Genomic DNA, 7,995 nt, shown 5'->3' with positions numbered 1-7,995 from the left:
AGCTGTGTCTTTAAAAAATTCTAAGACTGATCAAGCAATGAACAGGCTCGAAAAAGGATTATGGGCTGTGAAAGGAATTAACTTCTATGGATCCATGGATGTAATAGGGTTTTGCCTAGTACCAGATGTGGTGAAACCACCTAAATTCAAAGTATCGAAGTTTGATGATGGTACTAAGTGCCCCATCACGCATGTCACCATGTATTGTCACAAAATAGTTGCACATGCTAGTAATGAGAAGCTGCTGATGCATGTGTTTCAAGACAGCTTGACTGGGTCATAATTAGATGGTACATTCAATTAGATTAGACCCACATAAAGATACGAAAAGATCTGACTAGATCTTTTGTTAATCAGTATCACCACATCATTGATATGTCTTCGACTACATTTCCTTATAAGGGAAGAAAAAAAAAGCATTTGAATCCTTCAAGCAATATACTCCAAGGTGATGAGATGTAACTGCTTAAGTATAACCCCCTTAACAGAGAAAAAAACTACTGTACTATTTGTGAGCACTCTAAAGTTACATACTATGAAAGAATGATTGGAAACATGACTAAAAACTTTGCTGATATGGTGATTTCGGGAGAGATCCTCGAAAATGCCATAAAAATGGTAAGCTTGAAAGATGTGAGTCTTTCAAAAAAGCCTCTAAAAAGAAATAGAGTGAGACTCAAGCTGTGAGTCTTAAAGGGCAACAATTTAGAAACTACTTTTGGCCTACCCACCCTATATACCATCACACGGTGAACCATACTTTTGCATCTCCTTACCAATCAACCACCCGATCATCTTATCCATTTTCACCAAGATCCCTTACTCACCCAGTTGGTACTACAAGTAATGTCAAAGAACCACGAATAAGGGAAAAACCCATATTTAATCCTATACCCATAAGCTATACGGAGCTATATTAAGAACTCTATAAAAATCACTTAATTACTTTTGTCTTTGCTAAACAGCTTAAACCTTTTTAACCTAAATGGTATGATTTCAATGCTCACTATGACTACCATTTTAGAGTAATGGAACACTCTATTGAGAATTGCTTGCTTTTCAAGTATAGGGTGCAAAGTTTAATCAAAGAAAGGTTAATAAGCTTTGATACCAATAGAAGTTCAACATCCAATGTCAATGGGAATCTCTTACCCAATCATACAGTTAATGCTTTGGATATGGGTGAAAAACATGTGAAAAAGATAGTAGAGTAGCTTAAGATGCCATTTACCTAGCTATATGAAGCCCTATGTAAAGCTGAGATGATATAACCAGTGGTTTCATGCACTTATGTGGGAAGATGCATCCCAAATCAAAGATGTAAGTATCATGATAGGGCACCAGGACATTCAATTGACGTCTACAAGCAATTTCATGGTGAAGTTCAAAAACTGATGGACTCGTATCAAATAGAGTTATATGAAGAGTCAAGAGCCTTGAAAAACATTGAGGTGGGTATGACAGATAGGTGGGTGCCAAAACTTATCCTTTTACGTTGTAAGGAGAAGCCACAATCAATTAAGAATAAGTTTGTTCCCAAGCTAGTAGCTCTCAAAGTTCATGCCTATTTCCTTATAAAGATAACAAAACGGTGCCCTAAAAATATGAGTGCGAAATGATGACTCAAGGGCAGCAAAAAAATATGTCGAAAGCTAAAATTGCCCATATAACGAATGTATGAGGCATAACTAAAAGTGAAAGATGTTACACTTTGGCAACTTTGGAAAAAAAAAAGCAGATTGAACCAGAGACTTTAGAGAAAGATACCTCGAAGTTTATGCTTGAAAAAAAAGCCTACGAGTTTTTGAAGCTAGTCAAACACAGTAAATATTATGTGGTGGAGTAATTGAATAAGATACCTGTCAAAATTTCTCTACTATCATTTCTTTTAAACTCTGAACCATATCATAATGCCTTGTTAAAAGTATTGAATCAGGCTTATGTGGCCCATAATGTATTTGTAGAGTATGTGAATCACTTAACAAGGAATCTAGTGGTATCACATCACATCTCTTTTAACGATGATGAAATTTTACCCGAGGGTAGAAAGAACACCAAGGCATTGCACATCACTATTAAATGTAAAGGCCACATAATAGCTAAGGTCCTTATTGATAATGGATCAGCTATTAATGTCATGCCTATATCCACTTTAGCCAGTTGCCTTTTAATATGTCTCATATCCAAAATAGTCAGATGGTGGTCTGAGCATTTAATTGGACTAGATGAGAGGTCTTTGAAGATGTTGAATTATTTATATAGATTAGGTCGTATGTTTTCAACATAAAATTTTAGGTCATGGATATCTCTCTATCATATAGTTGCTTACTAGAAAGACCATGGATCCACAAGGCAGGGTCATCCCTTTCTCATTGCATCAAAAAATCAAATTCAATGTAGAAAGATAATTGGTGATCATAGTTGGGAAAGAATATTTGCTGGTAACCCAACCTATAAATGCCTCATATGTGAAAGTGATAGAAGAATCATTTGAATGCTCTTACCGATCTTTTAAACCTATTAATGAGGTGGGTGAAAGACTTAAATTTAGCTAGATTATGATCAATCAGATAGTTAACAAGGGTTGAAGTATTGGGTTTGGCCTAGGTAAAAGTCTTCAAGGGATGAGAGAGCTTCCTAAGATAAAGGATCATAGCTATAGATCAAGATTGGGTTATGAGATGAAAGAATGGCAGAACAACAGTAGAAGGGTAAAGAAAGAATCGATGAACTTTTTTTGGTTAAATGAAACTTTCATTTCTAGAGGATATATGCACCAAAGAACTAAAGAGAACACAAAATAAGAACCAAAATAAGAGGAAGCTTTCGTTAAGCTATCCATTCATATTATGGATAATGAAAGTCAAAATGAAGAAGCTTTGGTTTACCTCTGCCCGTCGGGATATGAATTGCAAAATTGGAGAGTCATCCAAATGCCTATTATTTTTAATTTTTCTTTAATGTAATCACATCTCCTAATTACTTACGCCCAAAAGCATTGGGATGAACTTTTATGTTTGGGCCTTTTATTTTTCATTATGTCAATAAAAGTAAAAGCATGCATTTTGTTCATTTTTTCCATTCCATTCATTATCCCATCAAAGTTTCTTGCCAATATTTCCTATTCTATTATCTTTTAGGTCCCTAAATGAATGTAAAAGTAATCATGATAATGATCCAGGGTTTAATTTTAAAAATTCAATTAATACCGATGAACTTGATGTTAAAAAAGATTTTGAGGAATATACTTTGTCTCCAGATTTAATGAAGCTAGTTGAGTAAGAAGATAAGACTATTGAGCCTTATCAAGAATTCATTGAATTAATCAATTTGGGTGATACTGAAATTAAAAAAAAAAGTTAAAATTGGTACTTTACTCTCAATAGTTGATCAACAGCGATTAGAGGATTTGCTCTGAGAGTTTGTGGATGTATTTGCCTGGTTCTACCAAGATATACCTAGGCTTAACACTGAAATAGTAGAGCATAGGCTACCATTGAAGCCAGAATGCAAATCGGTGCAACAAAAGTTGAGAAGAATGAAATCAAAGATGCTGTTGAAAATCAAAGAAGAAGTAAAAAAGTAATTTGATACAGACTTTTTGCAAGTGGCCAAATATCCTAAATGGGTAGCTAATATAGTACCTATTCCCAAGAAGGATGGAAAGATATAAATATATGTAGACTATTAGGATCTGAATAGAGCTAATCTAAAGGATAATTTTCTTCTACCTTATATAGATACACTGGTGGACAATACAGCCCAACATTCAGTGTTCTCTTTTATGGATGGTTTTTTTTTTTTTATAATCAGATAAAGATGGCACCAGATGATATGAAAAAAATCACATTTATCACTATGTGGGTAACATTTTGCTACAAGGTCATACCTTTCGGATTAAAAAATATCGGGGTAACTTATCAAAAAGCTATGGTAACCTTCTTTCATGATATTATGCATAAAGAGATTTAAGTATATGTAGATGACATGATTATCAAATCTCGAAAAAAAAAGATCATGTAGTCAATCTTAAAAAATTATTTGAAAGGTTGAGAAAGTTTTAGCTCAAACTGAATCTGGCTAAAGGTTCATTCGAAGCCAGGTCAAAAAAGTTACTGAGATTTATAGTTAGTGAAAGATGGATAGAAGTCGACTCGAATGAAATTTGGCCCATTCAGAATTTATCTCCTCTAAGCACACAAAAAGAGGTTCGAGGCTTTTTAGGTAGATTGAATTATATTTCTCGATTCATTTCTTAACTCTTTCTTAAATGTGACCATATTTTCAAACTCTTTCGAAAAAATAATCCTGATGAGTGAAATGAACAATGTCAAAAAGCTTTCAATAAAATTAAATGGTACTTATTAAATCTTTCAATACTAGTACCTTCTATTTTGAGAAAACACTGATTCTATACATAGTGGTATATGAAAAGTCAATGAGATGTGTATTAGGTCAACAAGATGAATCCAATAAGAAAGAGAGAGTTATTTATTACCTGAGTAAGAATTCACATAATACAAGTCCAAGTATTCATCACTAGAAAAAATGTGTTGTGCTTTGGCTTGGATAGCTAAAAGACTCAAACAATACATGCTCTATCACATAACTTGGCTTGTAGCAAAATTGTATCCCGTTAAATACATCTTCAAAAAACTATCACTATTAGGAAGAATTGCAAGATGACAAATGATGCTTTCTGAATAAGACATAGTGTATGTGAGTTAAAAAGTAATTAAAGGAAGCGTCATTGCTGAATTTTTGATAAATAAGGTTGCTGATGATTATGAGCCCACAAAGATTGATTTTTCAGATAAGTAACTAATGGCTATCTCAGAGCTGGAAGAAGACGATGATAAGGAATAGATATGGATAATGTATTTCAATGGGGCTGCTAATACCATGGGACATGGGATTAAAACAGTTTTAATATCTCTAACAGAACATTACTATTATGTTACAATAAGATTGAATTTCAACTGCACCAATAATATAGCTGAATATGAGGCTTATGTTATAGGGCTGCATGCTGCTTTGCATAGAAAAATTGAAACATTAAGCATGTTTGGGGATTTAGTTCTAGTCATTTATCAACTAAAAGGTGAATGGAAAATAAGGGATTCAAAACTTATTCCTTATCACAAATACATCTTAGAGATGTGTAAACAATTCAAAGCAATTCAGTTTGAACACTTGTCTCGTGAAGAAAATCAGATTGTAGATGTTTTAGCTACCTTGGCCTCAATGGTACAGATTGATGATACTACTAAAATTTAGCTATCAAATTAGATATCAAGGATGTGCCAGTCCATTATGCTAACTTAGAAGGAGAAGATGATGGCCACCCTTGGTATCATGATATTATGCAATATCTAAAGAATCAGCAGTACCCAGATCAAGCAACAAAAAATGATAAGAGAATCTTAAGAAGGTTGGCTATGAGATTTTTTTGGATGGAGAAATTTTGTACAAACAAGGTAAGGACCAAGTATTATTACGTTGTATAGGTGCCTCTAAGACCAAAAAAATTATTGAAGAAGTTCACAATGGCGTATGTGAAACATATATAAATAGATATATGATGGTAAGACAGGTCATGCTAGCTGGATATTACTGGTTAACAATGAAAAAATATTGCATTGATTATGCTCAAAAATGTCATAAATGCCAGATTTATACTGATAAGGTCTATGCTCCACCTAGTACTTTATATGTTATAGCACCACCTTGGCTATTCTCTATATAGAGAATGGATGTCATTGGTCCCATCACACTAAAGGTCTCAAATAGGAATAGATTCATTTTTGTGATAATTGATTACTTTACTAAATGAATTGAAGTTACCTCTTTCATAACTGTGACAAGATCAGTGGTTTGTTGTAAATTCATCAAAAAAGAAATAATTTGTAGATATGGGCTCCCAAAAAGAATCATCTCAGACAATGCAAAGAATCTAAATAGTAAGATGATGCAAGAGGTATTTGTTCAATTCAAGATAAAGCACCACAATTCAACTTTATATCGCCTAAAAATGAATTGAATAGTGCAAGCTATAAACAAAAACATCAAAAAGATTTTGGAGAAAATGACTTAAACATACAAGGATTGGCACAAAAAATTACCTTTTACCTTACATGCGTATTGAACTTTAGTGCGCACTTCTACTGGGGTAATATTTTTTCCTTAGTTTATAGGATGGAAACTATATTACCAATAGAAGTAAAGATCCCATCCCTAAGAGTCCTAAGGGAAGTGGATTAGAAGAAGCTGAATGGGTCTAAGAGTACTATAAATAATTAAACTTCATTGAAGAAAAGAGATTAACGACACTCTATCATGGCTAATTATACCAAAAGAGAATGATAAAGGCTCATGACAAAAAAGTTAGACCTCATCAATTTTGAGAAAGAGAATTGGTATTAAAAAGAATTCTTTCAAGTCAACATAATGATAGGAAAAAATGGACTTCGAATTAGGAAGGACCATATGTGGTTAAGAGAGCTTTTTCAAGAGGAGCTTTAATTTTGATAAAAATGGATAAAGATGAACTTCTTAATCTTATTAATTCTGATATCGTGAAGAAGTACTTTACTTGACCCTAAAAAAAAAAAAAAAAGAAAAAAAAGAAAATTTTCAAGTTAAAAACCCAAAATGGGGGCTTGAATTAAAAAAAATAATAAAAAAAAAACTTCAAGTTGAAAACCTGAAAAAGACAGCTTGACCAAAAAAAAAAGGTTTAAGTTAAAAACCCGAAAGGATGACTTGGACCCAAAAGGAATGATTTGAATTGAAAACTTTAAAAGGTAGCTGGAATCGAATGAAAACAAACTCAGGTGAATAAAAACTGGCATCACTTGGGAAGGCATACCAGGGACAATGAATTTCAAAAAGCTTTGAAGTGTCGGGGCATCGTATTTTGATTGAGTTTTTTAAAGAGATCCAAGATTTGTTATCATGGTTATCTAATCATTTGTCTTGGAACATTGCTACCCCAAATAGTCACTTCTGAATACTCTCTTTTTATCTCTATACCATCATTTGTAATTTATTGCTTATCCCAATAAATGAAAGCCATCTTATTGTTTTATCTTATTTCTATACATTGCCAATATATTTGTCCTTTCTCTTTATACCTTGCTATGAATGGAAGAAATGCATAATTTGCATTCCCCACTTTGAAATTGGGATAATAATTAATAATTGAACAAAGTCATAAGAAATTGTGTGTTACTTTAAAGAATTAAAAGAGACAAAGACCAAAGATAAATTCCTCCAAGTAAGAGAAAAGTGGCTTCCACAATTTTTTTTAGGATAAGTATTCAGGCTAACGAAAAAAGGTTTTTTTCTCAAAGGTGTGCAGAAATGAGAATGTAAAAGCCTTAGTATCACAATTGATGTTTCATTTGCATTCTAAATAGGACATGCACTTACATTATCTACTCATCTGATCTTGGCTTAGCTCATATTATTTTTTGTGAAACGTGGTTTCATCCCGATCATTTATTTTCAACCTCGACTAGGTCCTGGTCATTTTATTTTGACTCATGATTTTATCTTGGTCACTTGGTCTTGGCTCAGTCTAGATCATTTCTTATAATTCGTGGTTTCATCTCGATCATTTATTTTCGACCTCGACTCGATCTTAGTCGCTTTATTTTGATTCGCGGTTTCGTCCCGTTACTTAATCTTGGCTCAGTCCAAATCATTTCTTATGATTCATGGTTTTATCCTGATCATTTATTTTCGATCTCGACTCAGTTTTGGTCTCTTTATTTTGACTCGTGATTTCGTCCTGGTCAATTGATCTTGGCTTAGCCTAGATTATTTCTTATGATTCATGGTTTCATCTCGATTATTTATTTTTGACCTTGATTTTGTCCTGGTCACTTTATTTTGACTCGTGATTTCATCTTGGTTAATTGATTTTGGCTCAATCTAGATCATTTCTTATGATTTGTGATTTCATCTCGATCATTTATTTTCGACCTCGACTAG

Source organism: Durio zibethinus, chromosome 6 (genome assembly GCF_047325235.1).
Source record: "Durio zibethinus cultivar Kanyao isolate XHJ-2024 chromosome 6, ASM4732523v1, whole genome shotgun sequence".
In the NCBI taxonomy this organism is placed as follows: Eukaryota; Viridiplantae; Streptophyta; class Magnoliopsida; order Malvales; family Malvaceae; genus Durio; species Durio zibethinus.
Note: the sequence above shows the minus strand (reverse complement) of the source record.